Source organism: Aedes aegypti, chromosome 2 (genome assembly GCF_002204515.2).
Source record: "Aedes aegypti strain LVP_AGWG chromosome 2, AaegL5.0 Primary Assembly, whole genome shotgun sequence".
In the NCBI taxonomy this organism is placed as follows: domain Eukaryota; kingdom Metazoa; phylum Arthropoda; class Insecta; order Diptera; family Culicidae; genus Aedes; species Aedes aegypti.
In genome coordinates this window covers 105,418,781-105,438,333 of record NC_035108.1, presented here as the reverse complement: position 1 = coordinate 105,438,333, position 19,553 = coordinate 105,418,781, and the positions used below count along the sequence as shown (strand labels likewise).

At 36.1% G+C, this 19,553-nt stretch overlaps 1 protein-coding gene across 1 annotated transcript in view; it reads right to left on the bottom strand.

Moving 5' to 3' along the window:
- LOC5576852 (85/88 kDa calcium-independent phospholipase A2) overlaps positions 1-19,553 on the bottom strand; it is a 108,717-nt gene that overhangs the window by 57,027 nt on the left and 32,137 nt on the right. The gene's annotated exons all lie outside the window — the stretch shown is intronic.

Below are 19,553 nucleotides of genomic sequence, written 5' to 3'. Positions count from 1 at the left end.
TTACGCAAATTGTGATGGAAAAAACATTGTTCGAGAAAATCGGCGTTTTCAAATGGTTACATAACTTAACCGCCTATTTCCCATATTGTACTTTTTCCAAAAACCATTCACCGAACTGTCAAAACCGTTCATGGTAAGGTGGACATATTGTTTTTTTGGGTGTTATACGAAATTATTCAGATACTGTAACATATGGTTCTGGATAGTATTGGAAACAGTGCAATTATGGTTCATATTTATGCGGGATGATACTCTATGGGAAAGTCAAGGACATTTCCATTACGAAAAGATCCTGGACCGACCGGGAATCGAACCTAGACACCTTCAGCATGGCTTTGATTTGTTGCCGCGTACTCTAACAACTCGGCTAAGAAAGGCCCTCTTCATCGAAACCAAAAGTATATGGAATGGGATTTATGTTGAGCGCACGTGCTGGAGATGCTCGTTATAATATCGTCACATTGTACCTCTCGGGGTGACATAGTCGTTTTCATCAAGAGAAACAAGAGAAACGCTTTGAAACGGTATCAAATGGTGGCACACGTAAATAAATTGCTACTCTTTTCACGCATCTCGCAAGTATATAGGCCTTTTCATTTGACAGGTCCGTCTATGCATTTGTTTACATCGGTGGAGGACCGGTGCTAACACGGGCCTGTCATTTCCATAGAAGAACTGTCAAAGTGCTTCGAGATCAGCTGATTTTAAACGTCAAATGGAAAGGCCTATATGATCATGAATTTTTCAAATAAAATAAAATACCTACCTCATTCACTTTATTCAGTTTGTGAAACGTTTGCTTGCAGCTTTTTAGTTAAATAATATTGGTTAGACAATATTAGACAGATATCTACGAAATATAAAGGCAAGAATAAAAGATTTGCGACATTGGGATGGAAGTAACTCCAGCCATGAGTAGCAATTGATTGGCGTGTACATTAGACTGATGCAAATTTTGAAGTTTTTGCTCCCCTAGACTTAAATGATGTCAATTATGATGAAAATGATTCACCTAAAATTTGAAGTGATTCGGAAGAAATTTGGTTGTGCACACTAGCGTTGGGCGAATTCGTCTACAACATCGATGTTACTGAATCGATTCACATTTGAACTGCCGAATCGATTCACCGATTTAATCGAATCCTTTGAATCGATGTTTTTGAATCGATTCGAATCGAACTCGAATTGATTTTTTTAGTTTGAAATGATATTAAATGCATTTTTATTTGATTCGAACACATTAAATCAGTCTTGAATTTCAATTGAACAGTTTTACTACTTCAAGATAGATCAAAATATGGATTCATTTCCATCAGTTCATTGAGAAACATTCATCAAGTTCAACAAAATAAATCGAATCAAAAAATCGAATGGAGAAAATCGATTCACCCGATTTCAGATACCCCAAACATCGATTCAAAAAATCGATTAATTGAAATAAAAACATCGATTTTCGGAAAATCGATTCAAAATCGCCCAACGCTAGTGCACACGCTATTTGCAGTTTATATGGAAATTACTATGGGAAAGGCAAAACTTTTGTGTTCAGTCCTCTTACTGCTCGTCATAATAATCTGTGAAAAAGTGAACACACTCATCTCATGTGAAAACTTCCCAGCTACAACTTTGCCGAAGACCACATTTCGATGAGACGTAAGGATAATTTGTTATTATTGATAACAAAGTCTAAATCATGCTGAGATGATCATTCAATTACTTTCAGAGCAACACTGCTTTTTTGCTGTAGAACATAGTGGTCTGGATTACTTTGATCTATTCTTCCCGTCAGGAGCACCACTGTTGCCTGCCGAACAGTTGGCGGAGCATTGCTACATGTAAACCAACTTTATGATGATGAATAACAATTTATCCAATCAAAAAGTGGTCTTCGGCAAAGTTATAGCTGGGAGGATTCCACATTAGTAGGATTTGTTCATTTTTCCATAAAATATTATGACGAAGAGATAGAGAGCTGAACACAAAAGATTGGCGTTTTCCATAGTAATCTCCATATAAACTTCAAATGGCGTGTGCACAGTCAAATTTCTTCCGAATCACTTCAAACTTTGGAAGGATGCTATTTACCATAATTAAAATCGTTTAAGCATAGGGGAGCAAGCATTTCAAAATTTGCATCACTCTAGCGTACATTCTATTTGCATTCAACAAGTATTCAATTAGGGTTCTGCTCTGATTTTGAACATACTTTGAATATCGAACTCGTGGAACAGGTTGAAGCTGGCGGAAATAAAAATTTACGAATAATTTAATAGTTCTCGCCTTACATATATCGCCCTAAAAGCCATTGGCAATTGAGTACGTACACTCTGTCTCTCTTTCGTTCTGCGCTTGAACCAAAATCACATCATAATGAAAAGGAGGCAGATAGAAAAAAGCCATTAGTGCTTTTTTCTATCTGCCTCCTTTTCATTGTGATGTGATTTTGGTTCAAGCGCAGAACGAAAGAGAGACAGATAGAAAATAGTCGTAAATTGCTAAAAAATAGTAATTCTGTAACTATTCGTGTTTCTGAGTGTAAGTAAAGAAACTGTATTCGGATGGTCAGATTGAGGTACCCCTCGATTTCTTAGATAATCCCTTCACAACAACATGTTTTTGGAAAAAGAAAACAGGAGCTTCATTAGCAAAAATAAACATTGTTAGCGATTATTAGATTTTATTGAAAGAACCTGAATTTTGATGGTGCTCGCAACAACCTTTTTCAAAAGTTTTTGCATCATTGGAAAGCTTTACATGAGGGTTCATTCACAAATTTCATAACGTCAAAAAATGGTCATTTTTGACTGCCACCCACCCCCTTGTAACGCATTTGTTTGAATATTTTTCGAATTTTGTATGAACTATAGCATCTTGAGGATGCCCATCCACCCCCTTCAGCGTTATTAAATTTGTGAATGATCCTGTGAAAAATTTTAACACTATGGAGAGTGTCCTCGCGATGTTGAGGCTCATACAAAATTTGCAAAATATATATACAAAGAGCGTTAAGAAGTGGTGGATGGGTATCAAAAATTTCAATTTTGGGCGTTATAAAATTTGTGAATGAACCCTCATCAGATGATAGTGTGAACTAAGTGATGGATTTTGAAGAAATTTGTTCTAATCAGGGCTGGAGCCATTGTCTTGTGGGAGGCCTTTTCAAAAAAAAAAAAAAAATGCTTTGGAATAGATACTTCATTTGATGATTCCCCTCTTATTGGCACCTTAATTCAAATGATGATTTTCTATTCATGCTTAAATATTGAAGTTATTAAACATATAGATTTACTTGACAGTTTTTAGTTGAAGAAATTGAGCTGGTAGCAGGTCTTTTCATAGAGACGTCGCCGTCAAATGGAAAAAGTCGGCGACGAAACTAAAATAAGCATCGTCATCGTCAATCAATCAGTGTCGGATGACGATTTGTCGTAGAGATCCGGTCACATAGGCTCGGCGTCATGACGAACAAATACGATTCCTTCGTTATGGGCGAATATTCGCTCGGGAACACTGTGCCGACTAAAAATATGAATCGTGTCTTCTACAGATGATTTTTTTTGTTAAAAAATAATACAAAACAAAACACGTATGGAACCGAACAAATGATCTCTGAATCGTTAACTCCACGCGCTTACCACCAGAGCTATAGTCCATTTTACGAGACGTTTTTGAACAGCTGATTGCTTATTTTATGAATGAAATTTTGACAGTAGGCGGTGTCGTAACGTGTGAAAGTAACAGCAATATCATCAGTGTTGCCGTTCCGTAAAATGCACTATTGTAGAATCATGAGGAGAGCGAGTTTACTTGCAAATACGAGCAATTATATGATAGCATTCGTTGTTTAGTGCGTAGCAAGCGAACATACAAACGGGAAATAAAAAACTGTGGGAAAAAATACTATTACGACCCGTCAGAGTTATTATACCGGATGGCGAGTTTTCTTTATTTCGTCACCAGTCAATGACGAATCCGACGATTGTCTGCCCTGTATAGAGACTTGATCTCTATTTATTGCACGTCTAAAAAGACTACTTTTAATGGATGGTTTCTAAGGGTCCCTATTTTGATCAAAATGGCCTCAAAAGTCTCTTATTTCTTTATTCTGGTTGCAGTGAATCCTGACGCAACATACTACTGGCTCCAGAGAAAAACAAATCAAAGACTTTAACGTGGCTATTCAGCAGGTTCTTCAAGAATTTCGTCTCACATGTCTCGAGGAAAAACTTCAAGAAATCTCTTAGTGATTTGTCCAGAGATTTCATCTTGAATACTTTCAGGGACTCATACAGGGAAATTCTTCAAGAGATTCTTTTACCAATGGGTTACATACATGCCCTGATTCGCTACTCGCCACACCATAACGCACATGCGCTAGTGTCTATGCACGAAAAATCGCTAAAAGGTAACCCGAAAAATATTTGTATGGCGAAATGCATCTAACGAATTATTTCTCAAAATTAGGAACTATTTTCGAAAAAAATATTTGGTACCGGTTGTGCATTATGGTGCTGGCTATCACGCCTACCTAATATTTTTTCGATTTAAGCTTTCATTCACAAGATATTTGAATTTAGATTCCTTTCCCCATACAAAATAAAAAGAGAAAACTCCTGCTGATCAACTGTGGGCAAGGGCAATGCAGGTAATCCATTGTCAAAAAAATATGATGGTATCTCTTAGGTAATTTCTATGATTATCCTTGGAAAAATCCAGGTTATATTCTCGAAATATTGAAAATTCTTGGAGGAGTTCCTCAGGAAAATTCCACGGGAAATTATCATTAATGAACTCGTGGAGAAATCTTCGGGATAGTCTCTGAATCTTGTGTGTTTCTTGTATACGAAGTGAGATTTGATGATTCTTATTATTATTAACTTTATTTGAGAGACTTTCAGCCCGTGGCTGGTTTGTCTTTGGTGATTCTTTATCGTACAACAATGAAAGGAAGCTCACTTCCCTCGTAAGCACGGGATGCCTAGTCCTTCATTCAAATATCTGCATGATTTTAAAAGTTTTGTCTGGAAGAAGTTTAGATCTTTTGTGTGTCGTATATTTACAAATTCATTACAAATTTTATCAAGGTCTTCCAGATTTTTGCAATATGGAGGCCATTCGGGACCATTTCAGACAAATCTGGAAGGTTGGCAACGCTTTTCTTAAAGCTAGTGGCTGTATGTCACACGAATTGATTGTGCACCGGGTCTGTTTGATTATGATGAGCTGTTGGTTGTCGTTGGGTTAGCATGAACAGTAAAAAAGGAAAAACAAAATTGAATGGTACCGTCGTTGGGGTCAAAAAGGGATATGTACGATTAATTTATTAAATAACTATCGCAATTTAACTCCAATAAACTTCAAATTTGGTGTGTATGTACTTCGATGGTACATAAACAACTGTTGAACAAATTAAAGATACATATTTATTCACAGCGGCACCACAAGTGAATGAAAAATGACCCAATCTCACCCCATAGAGGGGGTGACATTGGGTCACTGTAATTGAAATAACTTGTTTTTGAGAATATGATTGCAAAACCATTCACAGCTGAAAAATATTGATAAACCACGATGCAAACAAGACGAAAACATATCTAAGATGTTTCACAGGTATGATAAACCTACTTAAAAGAACGATTATACCAAAAAATGAAGACCTATGAGAAAAAATATGTAAACCCAACATTTATGGTCAAGTTTACATAAATTTTCTTGTATTTATTTCCCTCACATTGTCTTCAAAGTCTCATCTCCATTGCCATAAAGCCTATTCAGTTTCCGCAAAGGTGTACCGAAACAGTGATTATTTTAAACCTACGCAAATTTAATTAAATATCGGTGCGATACTCCACGATAAATACATGGCAGACGTCATAATCCCAATATTTCAGCGCTCCAACTCATTTGTACTCTCGTGAGATTTGTCTATAATACGAAAATACTGATAAATAATTAAATCCTAAAAAATAAATCCATTTGATAAACATTTTACGATGTTGCTGCGCACAAAACACAGTTGCTGGTTTAAGAAGTTGTCAAAATGCGTTGCATTGTTATTCAATGCACGGACTACTCAAGTAGACTTGTTTGATGTTTCAAAGATGCTGTATTTAGAAAAAATCAACACATATTTATGAAAAAGAGAACACCCGGCACCATAAAATGTCAAAGTGGACTTGCAATTTCATTTACTATCGTTCTTGCTTGACCCAATCTTACCCCCATTTTTGATGTTTTAGACACCGTACCGAAAAAATTTATTTTTTTTGTGGAAAAATCAAATAGATTCCGGAAAATACGTGTGAAGTGTAGTGAAAAGACTTTCAACCTTCTACTTATATAACGATATAGGTTAAAGTACATGCGAGATACTTTGCACGGGAGACATTAATTGTTGTAAATTTTATCTAGTTTTAACATATAAGTTTATTGATATGGTAAACAAAAACTACTATTTCTAAAAATATATATTGTGATGAATTGGGTCCTAAAATGTTTAATGAAAACTTGTTTTTATTGAATGACACGAAAGAGCATGTTACTGCAACCTTTTTTTAGCATTTTTTCCCGCTCAAATAACGGCTTCATCATATTTAAACTTTAATTTAAAAATTGAGTCAATATATGAACCTTGACACTTTTGATCATGTCTGACGTTCGCATAATCGACAAAAACACCACAGGGCTTTTAGTTTTAACACTGGGGTTGTTCCTATCTGACATTTCGGAAGGGACACGGAAAGCAAAATGCACCTAAAATTTGAGTTTAAGCCAAGGAGTGTGACAAAATCTAAAAAAATGTTTTTTGGAATTAAACAAAAGAAAAACATTAAAAAAATGAGTAAACATGTGTTTTTGACTTAAACTTAAGCGTTTGGCACTAAAATTGGGACAGGCTTTTAGGACCCTATTACGTTAAATAACATGTTCCCTAGACATATGAATTATTAGTTTTAGTAATATCAGCGTTATTAGCTGCAATATTTCATAAATCATATTTTTCCGTTTTCCAATCTCACCCCCTAGATCCATTGTCACCCCCATCGACGGTAAAGAGAAAACAACTATTTAATTTTCTAACAGCTAGTAACATACTCATAGCAGATATTATTATACTGAAACTTCTTCGAAACCTGGATGCAAGCTTAAAAGACATTTAAACATTTTTGTTTATCGTAATGACCGACAGGATGGAGCATGTGGGGGAGTTGCTATCATCATTCATAGACGTATAAAACATCAACTTTTTTGTCAAAACAATGACAGACAACGACACACATAACGAATACTTAGACACAAATGTAACTACACTCAAGACAATTGTTAAACAAGATAAACATTGAATTTTACCACGCGTTAGTTAACAAATAAATCAAAAACTGAATTAAACTGTATTTAAACAATTAGATGAAAGTAGACTTGAAAGTACACGACAATGAACTACATGCAGATAAATGAATAATAGACATATAACGTTAATACAGGACAGACGACAGTTGCAAGATCAGTTAGACACGGACAATTAAATAACAAAAAGGACTTAAAATTGTAAGTAAACATGGACTAACTAAGACTGTTAATGACATTTAATAAAACCAATTACAGCTTAAAGCAATACTCCACCATATCCGAGTTTGCTACATAGAGTGACCGAAATTCTGCGCCTAAGGCTGGCCGCAACACAGTCAAAATTCATGAGAGCTTATTTCTACTACATGTCATCTTCCATGTTATAACCCTCCACGTGTACGTTTCACCAATGACAGTTCCTCTGTTGAATACGATCTGTCCATGAAACAAGCTATAGAGCGCTGCAGATGACGAGCCTAACCTCACTTATTTGGCAGCTGCTGGTCCTTTTGTTTACGTTTCGGACTTAGCCGTTTTTTCCATCATTTTTTCATCTCCGCATTTCTATCACCAGCATGCTGATGGTGACGATTTTCCACGGTAGGAAGATAGAATAATACGATCCGTGGGTATCTGCAGTGGATTTGACCTCTCCGCGCAGCAAACTTTCACGAAATTAAGAATGATTCGAAAAAAGTACTAAATCCAAACTGTAAACAACAGGACCAATACCTGTCAAAATTGATGCGTGACGACACAGTGCAGTGGAGTATTCATGGAATTCCAGATCAACTTCGATGCAATGAGAATATATACTAAGGTGTGGAAGAAGAAGCAATGGCTATGTATTAGTAAAGAGCAAAACGTAAACAAAAATAACTACGTCACTAATTTACACGTCTTCTTATGGGAGCTCGCTTGCTTGTAGTTGTGAAACATCTTGCACCGTACACGGATGTCACACACACTAAATGTCTTCTTCCTCACCTCGGTATATATTCTCATTGACTTCGATGTACAGTTAACTCTCCCTTACTCGATATTCCGTATCTCGATATCGAGTTAGAGAACCATAGTAAAAGTTGGTTTTCATGGCTAACTCGATGGTCCCTTGGAACGCAGTTGCACTGCTTTTGTGTTCTGTAACTCGATACCTCCCTAACTCGATGGTCCCTTCAATATCGAGTAAGGGAGAGATGACTGTATAACTGTCCTACGTATTTTCAACGCAAAGTACCAGAATGTCGATTCCTACAGAAGATATTTCACTTATGGGTCCCGTATTAGGAGCCATCCATTATTTACGTAAGGGGTTATGGGGGGAGGGGGGGTTTGAGAATTCTTACGCGCCATACAAATTATTTTTAATTTTCATACAAAAAATCTTACCATGGGGGGAAGGGGGGTTGAAAAACCGCCAAAAATGTCTTACCCTGGGAGGGAGGCACCGATACTACACACGAAATATGACACAACACTTTTCCAAATTGCAAGATAACTCCCGCTCACCAACGACAATCAAGGCAGGCTTGGGGAAAATCGCTAGTTTTATTTTGTTGTGTACCTTCGATCTTTCTGGACAAACTTGGAAAAAGGGCCATAGTTTTATGTGCATTCAATTTTAATGATGATTGGAAAACAGTAAAAAGATGCGTGTTTCTTTACTTTATATTCGATCAAATTGAAAGGTACTATCGTGGCATTGCTTTTGGGTGTTGCAGGAATTGATTTTCAACCGACTGTTGTCAACTTTGTTGGAATGCAAAAATTTGTTTTGATCAATTACGCGCTTTTATCAAGTTTGTCCATTCTTCAAGATCTGGGCTCACCGTGACAGTTCGTGACAGCAGAATTTCGGCTCACTATGACGTACATACATTTTGTATCGGTTTCTCCCTCCCAGGTCTTACCTACAGGCTTTGCAGAATTCGCTCTCATTTGAGAATGAAGCACGATCAAAGCAAGCAAAGAAAAACATCCCATCTGTTGCGGTCCACGATCGTCATTGTATCGCAAGGTGTAACAAGTCTGATAAATGGAAGCAGCGAGCGAGAGGCCCAAAGAGAGAGCTATGATAAAACCCATTTTACTCGCTTGTTTACCGTTGGGGATAGGTGTTTTTCTTTACTGGCACGATAAACAATCCACGAACTTCCAATAGCAATAGTGTCCCCCAGGCTTGGAGCATGTTTAGAGGGGTTTTATCATACACTACTATCCCCCCAATCTGATCAAAGTTGTAGCAGTATACGATAAACAGTCTCTCATAATGTGCAGCATGTTATGATAGTTACAGAGAGCGATACGTGAGCGATTCTCTCAATTTTCTCAGGATTCAATCCCTGCTTACCTAATTAATGGACCGCCCCTTAATTGATCCACTAACAAGTACTAAATTGAATTTGAGCTTCGTAAAGCGTTAAACGCTGTTGAGCCTCAAATAAATGAATTTGTTAAAAAAGACCTCTCAAAATTTTTTTAGGTCTAATACAAAAAACCTGACAAAGGGGAGGGAGGGGTTCGAAAAATCTTAACTTAGTGTTCTTTAGTTGGTTTTTTTTCCAACCAGCGAACACCCAACAAGGCAAGCGTAGCGGATCACAGTCAGCGGAGCCAGTGAAACTCACGCGTATCGCTGCTGTAGGCAAAATGCCTTGAAAATAGCAAAACACCCGTTGCTAAGGGCAACCCAAAACTACTGTAGAAAAATGTTCTATTTCCCGTTGCATTTCCCGCATTTGCAGCCTTCAATCCTGATTCTCCTGATTTAGAAAATTCATGTACCCAACATAGGCTACTTGATGAGATTCACAATTTTGAACTACTGTTGGGCCCAGATAGCCGTAGCGGTAAACGCGCAGCTATTCAGCATGACCATGCTGAGGGTCGTGGGTTCGAATCCCGCTGTTCGAGGATTTTTTCGTAAAGGAAATTTTCTCGATTCCCAGGGCATAGAGTATCTTCGTACCTGCCACACGATATACACATGCAAAAATGGTCAATCGTCAAAGAAAGATCTCAGTTAATAACTGTGGAAGTGCTCATAAGAACACTAATCTAAATTGACGCTTATATTGAGCTGTTCGGTAATCCAATCCGCATGGCTATTAAATTAATTAACTCATTACGCGTGGTAAAGATGGACAAATTATGGGTGAAAGTAGTTAACATGAGATGGATGGATATGGGTTATGAAAGGGGTCCGCGTGGTCTGTAGGGATTTGAATTCTTAACTTGTAACCAACTCAGTTATTGGGTCACCAAGTGGCTCGGTCGCTTAGTTGGTAAAGCGCTCGTCTAGCATACAAGAGTCCTGAGTTCAAATCCCAGCCGAGCACGTGGATTATTTTCATAATTTCACCCATAATTTGTCCATCTTTACCACGCGTAATGAGTTAATTAACACTTATCTGAGAAGCAAGCTTTGTCCCAGTTGGGACGTAACGCCAGAAAGAAGAAGAAGAAGAACTACTGTATTAGGAGAGCCACGTGATTTTCGCAAAAACTCAAGCCTACTACTATTACCATTCCCAGCACACTGCACCATCGAGTCATTCCACGTAGCGAAGCCCCAAGAAGTGAATTTCCTTTGTATTATTTTTACGTCTGTTTATGAAATAACGTGGTTTTTTACGTCGGTCTTTTGAAATAACGCGCAAAAATAAACCGCTTAATAAACTTTAGTGTATTGATATGACATGGTAACAAGCTTTGAAGACACAAAAAGTCCACTAGCTACGAATTGCACGGTTGAAAGCTATAGTTGTAACAATTATTTAAGGTTTAACTCTTAAAAGTGACCTACTAATAGCTTTAAAAAGCGGTCCACTGGACAGTTATGAACTAAAACTATTGAAAGAAGTTCTCATGCCATTGCCATCGAATATAATATTAAAATGATTATCGTAAGTGTCATAAACAGTTCAAAACTGGAACTGTTTATTTGAAGTGCAAGCGAATTGTGAGATCGATTTTAATTAGTTTGATGTAGGTCGTTAAGAAAGATATTTTATTCAATGCACATAATCAAATAGGTATCAACATATACATACTGCAGCCGAAAAGTGTCCATGCTTGCTGAATTTGTTTCAAGCAATTACCCCAGCCACCACTTACACCGCTACTAAACAAGGGCAAATATCCACTTTGTTGTCACCGCATTGCGCGAACGCACGTGCGCGCCAAGATCATCCACCGCGCATGCAAATTTATCGCGCGCAAAAGTGCGTTTTTCGATTGCGACTCATCGCGTGGGCACTTGAAGTCACGCACGTTGCTATGGATTCGGAGAAAAAGAAATGCCGCCCGCCGACATTGTGCTCGAACAAAAGCAATTTGTAAGGACCTCTGTTTTGGCGCTATCGAATCAATGTTATTTTTTATTTTCGACTAGGTATGCCATGAACGTAGCGCCAATAAATCTTCGCCATGGCAACGGCATGGGAACTTTTTTTCGATAGCTTTATAACTGCCCGGTGAAACGCTTTTTACAGCTATTAGTAGGTCACTTTTAAGTGTTAAACTTCAATTAATTGTTACTACTATAGCTTCGAAACGTGCAATTCTTTGCTGTGGTGAACTTTTTGTGTCCTCAAAGCTTGTTACCGACAGCTCAAAATTGTCGTTATATAATATTTAATTTCATAATGCACTTCAAGTCAAGATGTTTCATTTTTTGTCTGTACAAACGGAGAAGTTCGATCTGTACTTCGCAAGGGGTGGCAGATATATTTATCCGAGGTACTGACCTCTGCAGGGTCAGCTCGAGTGAATTTCATAAGAAGGTTTTGAGTTTTCACTATTTTAGAAATAAAAACTTTCATTACCAAATTTTAAAATAATTCTCCATCAAGAAAATAAAAAAAACGACCCTCCAATTCTTCCGAAATTAATAATAAGAAATATGAATGATTTAAAAAAGCTTGACAGAAATAACGTGAAGAGAGTTAATTATAATATACTCAATAATTTTTAAAGAAAAAAAATTAATAAAAGAGAGCAATATGTCTCTGCACAAAAAAAAAAAAAACGAATCACACATCGACAAAGGGAGTAAAGGTGCGTTAAAATGCTTTACCATATTGATGACACGAGTGCCAAGCCCACCACTTGAAGTCATCTCGAGCCAAAAACCGTTGTTGAATGGAATGCGAAAACCTGAGCCCTCGTCAAAGACACTCCAATAAGAGAACCTCATCTGATGAGGTTGCGTACGGCATGCGGATCATTTCGTTCGTGTGCTAATTTGGTCTCACGTGACCGGCGGCGGCAATATGCACTTCAACGCATTGCACAGTGGGAAAACAACGAGCTCAAAGTCCCGCAAAAGACTCGTTGCTGAAAATTATTGTTGAATGATATGGAAACGAGTTTTTTGAGGCTCTGCATCTATGACATTTCAGAGCCTATAACAGCATATACACTACCCGCCATAAGTATGGAATCGCATCATCTAGTATGGATCATTGAAGGTAGTTATTGACAGTTCTCAGCGCATCAAAACAAAGGCGCCACTGTATATGGGATTTAACATTGTGACAGCATTGCTGTTCTGTCAAACACACAAGGCTACGGTGGCGCTATCTATGCTTTCCATAGCGGCCGTTTTGGTTATTTTAATGATCCATTGCAACACCTCAATTGAATATTGTAGCACCCCTCCAAAAAGTTTAGCATTACCCGTAAACTATTACACAAATGACGCAATATCCTGGAAACCTTACTTTCTAGAAAGCTGTGGTCTTCAGCAAAGTTGTTCAGAAGCCTTACGGCGTTCATCAGCTGAAATTTTTAATGCGCCATTTTGCCGCTACGTGGCGCTAGTGTGCATGTAATTTGGTCATATTCTAGCAGGCTCTAGCTTATGAACCTGACCACTTAGAATGTTCGTGTCTTAAGCAAAGTTATTTATTTATTTATTTATTTATTTATTGAACTAAAAATTTTGAAAGTGGGAAAACAACTCTTTGAGTGATATCAATTGGAAATCGTTCTCAAAAGGGCACAAAACCTCTTTATCTTTTCTTATTACGTTACAAAAATAAATCTTAAAACTAAAGGCTCAACCGGAAGTGATCCATATCAGAGCCGAATTCTTGAAAAGAAAGTATCCAAAAAGGGAGGATTATTGCAGAGTACAAGGGAAGATTATTTTCTTGATTTCTGAAACGAAAGATATAAAAAGCAAAGCAGTATCAAACAATATAACTAATATCTCTGAAAAAGTTGTATAAATTTTTAACATAGGAAGTGATTTGCTACCAAGAATATCACGAACAGATAAAGGTACTGTAATTTCTAAATTTTTGTATTTTTCTATTATTTTTTTCCTTGGCAAAATATATTTTTTGCAATAAAAAACTATATGATCAATATCTTGATTAGATTCACCACAATCACATAAATTTGAATCAATTATGTTAATACGATATAAATGACTATTACAAATATAATGATTAGAAATAAGTCTCGAAAACATGAGTGATTCCAAGCAACAGCACCAAAATTTGGTAAATTTTTTAATTCATTTTTTTCTATTGAGCTGAAACTTTGCACAGTTTTCCAGTTCCATCTAAATCGTCATTTTCCGATATCAAATCTTCAAGTTGAGTCACGACTAACTTTTCGAAAGGGTGTATGTGAAAATGGTTCAAAAATATTCAAAAAGCTGCACAGCAAAAACGGTTCGTTCGATTGTTAGACAACTAAAGAAACAAAGTTAGACAACTAAATAAAGATTCAAAAAAAAAAAAAAATACACACTATAAAAAAAAAAATTTTTTTGCATTAAAAAACATAATTTTTGACACAAAAACTCAAATATCTCAAAACCCTATCGGAATACCAACGTAATTTTTTGAGGGAAAACGGTCCATTATATTAGCTATCTACCATAAAAATTTGATGGTGAACCAATAAACAAAAAATTTATGACATTTCAAACATGTCACAATTTTCACATTTAGTAGAAAAAATTTTTTTTTTCGGTGTAAATTATTACGGGAACCGCAGTTTGTTGCTGATTTTATTGTTAAGGGCCTTGCGTGAATTAAACAAGTCGTTTTCATGTATTCATTAGTATTATGTATATTTTATGTATAAATATTATGTATATGTATAAATATTATATGTATAAATTAAAATGAATTAACAGATTACACGAAAATATTTTTTTTTTACCAGGATATTTTTTTTAGAGTATGATCGATGAGTTTCTAAATGTTATATATAAACTTTAAAAGTTTTGGATTTGGGTATGCGTTATGAGATCATGAAAACATTTTATTAATACTTATTTATTTATTTATTGTTATTCAATTTTTTTTACAATATCGAACACTTTTGCATTATTATCAGTACAGTTCGAGTATAGTTTTGCTTTAATTTTATTTTCTGACAATGGAATGAAACAGTGAAATTTTTGGGTTCCTTGGATCGTTTTCGCGTTATTATATTGCTCGCTGAGCTCTGATGCCGTTAATTCGTACTCTTCAGTAGTAGTAAAACAAAATGATAATTTTGTTAAATCTTCTTCTTTTCTGCGATTCGCCCAATCAAATAGTTCTTTTGCAGTTTTAATTGGATGCTCACGTTCTTTGGCTAAACTTGCTCTTGTGGCCATGCGCTTTATGGTTCCTCCAATAGCATCACAAGGACCTTTGCCATGTGACGTAGCAAAGAAATGCCATTCTGCATCAATTCCGTACTTTGATTTAAATTGACATAGGCTCGAAAAATTCTTACGGTTTTTGTACTGCGATGCTGCTCCATCAGACATGAAATATATCTTTCTGATTTCGTTATCCTTATCAACGCGTAAAAAGTTGATCATTTTGGCAATGAACAAATTTACAGATACTGAGTCGTGTCTTAAATCTTCGGAAATTACAATAAAACTAAAATGTTCAATTTGCGTACTTCCATTGAAATAAATAACGAATGGATGAATTGTAGCTTGTTGTACGTTCCAGTGATGGGACTGCACTTCATCTTGCAATACAAAGCTATAGTTTTCAGAAAAATCACAAATTACTAAAAATTCACCATCTTGTAATGTATTTTTCGTATTTTTTAAAAAGCGGGATTGCTCTGTTTTAATAAAGTCGTGAGGAATTAAACTTTCTAATTTCAAGCAAAAAAATGACACAAACTCATCTACAAGTTTTACAATAGTTTCTAGGTCACACCTATCCGTGGTCACCCATTGCTCAAATGATAACTGATCAATATAATTTTCTTCAAACTCAGCGAATAAAGTATTTTCCAATGATGAAGAATCTGGACAATCCGAACAAGATCGTAGATAGCAATTTGATGTTGTATTTGCACACAAAAGACTACCAGTTAACATTTTAATATCCTTTGATAAATTGATTCTTTTCAAACTATGTAAGATTAGGTTAATATTTTCGTGTGTTGTGCACACACAAACATTATGTGTTCCTGAATTGGATAGAAGCTTGCATTGCCTTGGACGAAGGCTTGCAAATGAGGAAAAACCTACCTTAATATTTTCGTTAATTTCCTTGAAGCGTGTATACGCTTCTTTCAAAGTAGTCATCATTAATCGTTTTTGGATTGCTTGACGCTTTCCATCTTTTTTTACAGATACATAATCTTTTTGGCCAGGCATAGGTCTACTTACTTCATCGTCTTCAAAATATTGAATTATTTTTTCTTTTGTCTCATCTGTTAATGAAGTACTCGACCTAGCATTTTTGGTTGCAAGACAGTTATTTTTTAATTGTTTTGCCTGTTTTGCTGTATTTCTATTGGTTTTGAACTCATCAATGGCGTCTTGAATAGACCACGAGCTTGGCAGCATCGACAAAATCAATAATTTTTCTTTCCTTGTCGTGGCTAGATTCGAGAACCTTTCCATCATATTCATAATTACCTCATCGTAGTCTGTATTTTCCACATCCTCAGGACCTAATTTGAAGAGGTTTCTTCGTACAGCTTCGTTGATTTCACGGTATTTTTTCTCGGGATAATTGACGTAACCCATCTTCGTCCATTTAATCGGAGTCACTTTTATTCCAGCTATCCCTTCGTTGAAGCGTTCGATGTTGACCTTCTGGATGCACTCATCTTCTGATTGATTTGTTGAAACAGATGTCGCTGATGGCACTTGGTACTTCTGGTAACTCCTCAGTTGTTGTCGGTGCATCTAGTAATTCCTCAGTTGTTGTTGTTTTCGAACTTCCTGCAACCTGATCCACCGATGATGTACAGATTGCCCGTTTGTCAACGTTTAAACGGCAGGACGTACAAATGCGTAAATTTGTATTCAATGTAGACATTGGAGCATAACCAGCCGCTTTCAGTTTATCTATGATGCTTTCGGTGAGATTTCGTAGCTCTTTCGAACACTTTTTTCTGCAAACGGCCTGCAACAGTTGAGAAAGCGACTACTCATGTTGCTCGTTAGATTTTAATAAACAAAATCACTTTTAAGTTTTTACTGACTAGTTTGGTGTCGTTTGCTTGACTGAAGAAAAATTTTACAATTAATTTTTTTATAACCATAGTGGTAGTATATTTTTAGCTTTTTCGTGAGTATGTTCATGGTATGTACCTATCATGTTTTTGATGTTGTTGAAGTTACTCGCTTTCTCCCAAATATGATTAACAAAGTCTATTCTCTACCAAGGCTGGTCTATACCCAGGTGTAATCAGATTTTAACTTTGTGGAGAAAACCAGCGCCGAGAAAACCGACCTGCTTTACGTATACTAGATCACCTGGGTATAGACCCGCCTTGTTCTCTACGAGGTAAACTTTTTGCAGGTAAACTAGTCGTATACCTGTATAGAAAACTTTTTTTGTAGCTTTTGTCTTCAATATTAGATTTCTTATAGGTTTCTTTTATCAAAAGGTTTCAACACTATTGAGAGAATTTTTCTTCAGTTACGTACAATAAAAAATATGACACTATCAAGACTTTAGATCACAACACTGGATCGCGTCTAACTTTCTAATAGATGCTATAATAGTTATGAATAATTAAATAAAATATCATGAAAACAACTTGTTAACCTCATGTGGTACCCTTAACAAAAAAATCAGCAACAAACTGCGGTACTAAAAAAAATTAACAATGAAAAAAAAAAATTTCACTAAGTGTCAAATTTGTGAAATATTTGAAATGTCATAACTTTTTTGTTTATTGGCTTACCATCACCAAATTTTTATGGTAGATATCTAATATAATGGACCGTTTTCCCTCAAAAAATTACGTTGGTATTCCGATAGAATTTTGAGATATTTGAGTTTTTGTGACAAAAATGATGTTTTTTAATGCAAAAAAAAAAAATTTTACCGTTTGTATTTTTTTTTGGAATCTTTATTTAGTTGTCTAACTTTGTTTCTTTAGTTGTCTAACAATCGAACGAACCGTTTTTGCTGTGCAGCTTTTTGAATATTTTTGAACCATTTTCACATACACCCTTCTGAAAAGTTAGTCGTGACTCAACTTGAAGATTTGATATCGGAAAATGACGATTTAGATGGAACTGAAAAACTGTGCAAAGTTTCAGATATTTTTGAAATGGTCGATCAGAATCGACTTGCATGCCTCCGTGGAATCCCTCTATGGTGTCTTATACCTTGTACCATAAGTTATTGAGGTGAAGATGAACCAAAGCCATACCGTAAAATCGGGTGTAATTGATCTGAAGGGTGAAATTGATCATCGTATCACACGATTTTATTTATTCCTAATAGAGCACATATATCCATGTAAACTGCAGTAAATAAACGCTTTTTATCGTAACTATTGACGAATTGTGTGTCGTGAAGTTTTTTGTGTTAAAGAATGTTTATTACCATGAAAATAATGTAAAATTTCAAAATCATGTACGGTGCAGTATTGACAAAACATCTATGAACTTCTATTTCTAAGCAAGGATTTGAACATGATATAAACCTGAAATTTTGTGAGGATGCTTAATATGTATCCCCAAACCAGATTTCATCACCAAAACTCGTACCAATTAGCTCATATGGTTGAAATAATTGAATTTCTGTTATGTATCATTGAATTCCTTAGGAAATTGCATACGTTTAGGCGTTTTCCACATTGTTCCTTAAATTCAATTATTCATTATTTATATAAATATTGCATTGTTAAGAATTTGAAAAGCATATTCGGATTCAGAGATCTTAAATTTATCATGTAGAGTTGTTTTGAAAACTAAAAATAATGCCATTGAGAAGTGATCAATTTCACCCCGAAATGAGATCCCCTGATTTTTTGTTTTAGAGATATTTGTTTACACTAAAATGACATATGTTAGAAAATTTCGGTACATGAGTCGATGAGGCTCACCTTCGCACTAATTTTTCTGCATTTAGTTGTTTGGCATTGTTAACATTATAGAAAACAGACAACAAAAACCGTGAAAAATGATCAATTTCACCCGAAATTACGGTACCTCAAATTTTCGAAAGCACAAATCTAGAGAATCAGAGAGTAGTTCAAGCTGAAAACTTGATCGGCTGAACACTCGCTTGTGGCGACCAACCGATCACATTTTCAGCTCAATTCATTGCCTGGTTCTCTAGATTTGTGCTTTTAGAAATTTGATGCTTCGGTTCACCTTCACCTTAAGAAAAACATATGCATCTGCCTCCTACCATCAACCAGCCACCATTATGACGATTATTACATAATATCGTGGCTATGAGAGATTAAATAAATACTGCTAATAGCGACATCCAATAGATGGATCACCATTCCATCTCCGCGATGCTCTTTCCCATCGATCGTTCTCCAATAAGATCGAATGGATGCTTCTTTTGGCGATAGTTAATACTTTTATGGGAGCCAACGATGACGATCGGTTGTCCGTCCGCCGAAGCAAAGGGTTTTCTATTGGCGTGTCCGAACAAATCTCATGCCGGTGGGTATGCTAATGAGCTTGCATAACACAATCAACATTGACATCGAACAACCACCGAATCCGAGAGAGCAATGTTTGACAATCGAATTTTGCCGAATGTGTTTGGCGCTGCTCGGGGGCTTCTTTACGGCTCTATGGAAAGCACTAGATCATGTATGCATGGTCTCACCTGGAGTTGGGGCGTTATTCTGGCCTAGGGCGTGATTTCCAAGATGTTGAGTAATGTTTGGCTTATCATGGGAGAAGCCTGTGATGAAGGTTCTTAAAATATGAAAGTTACCCAGTGTGACAATGAAAACGA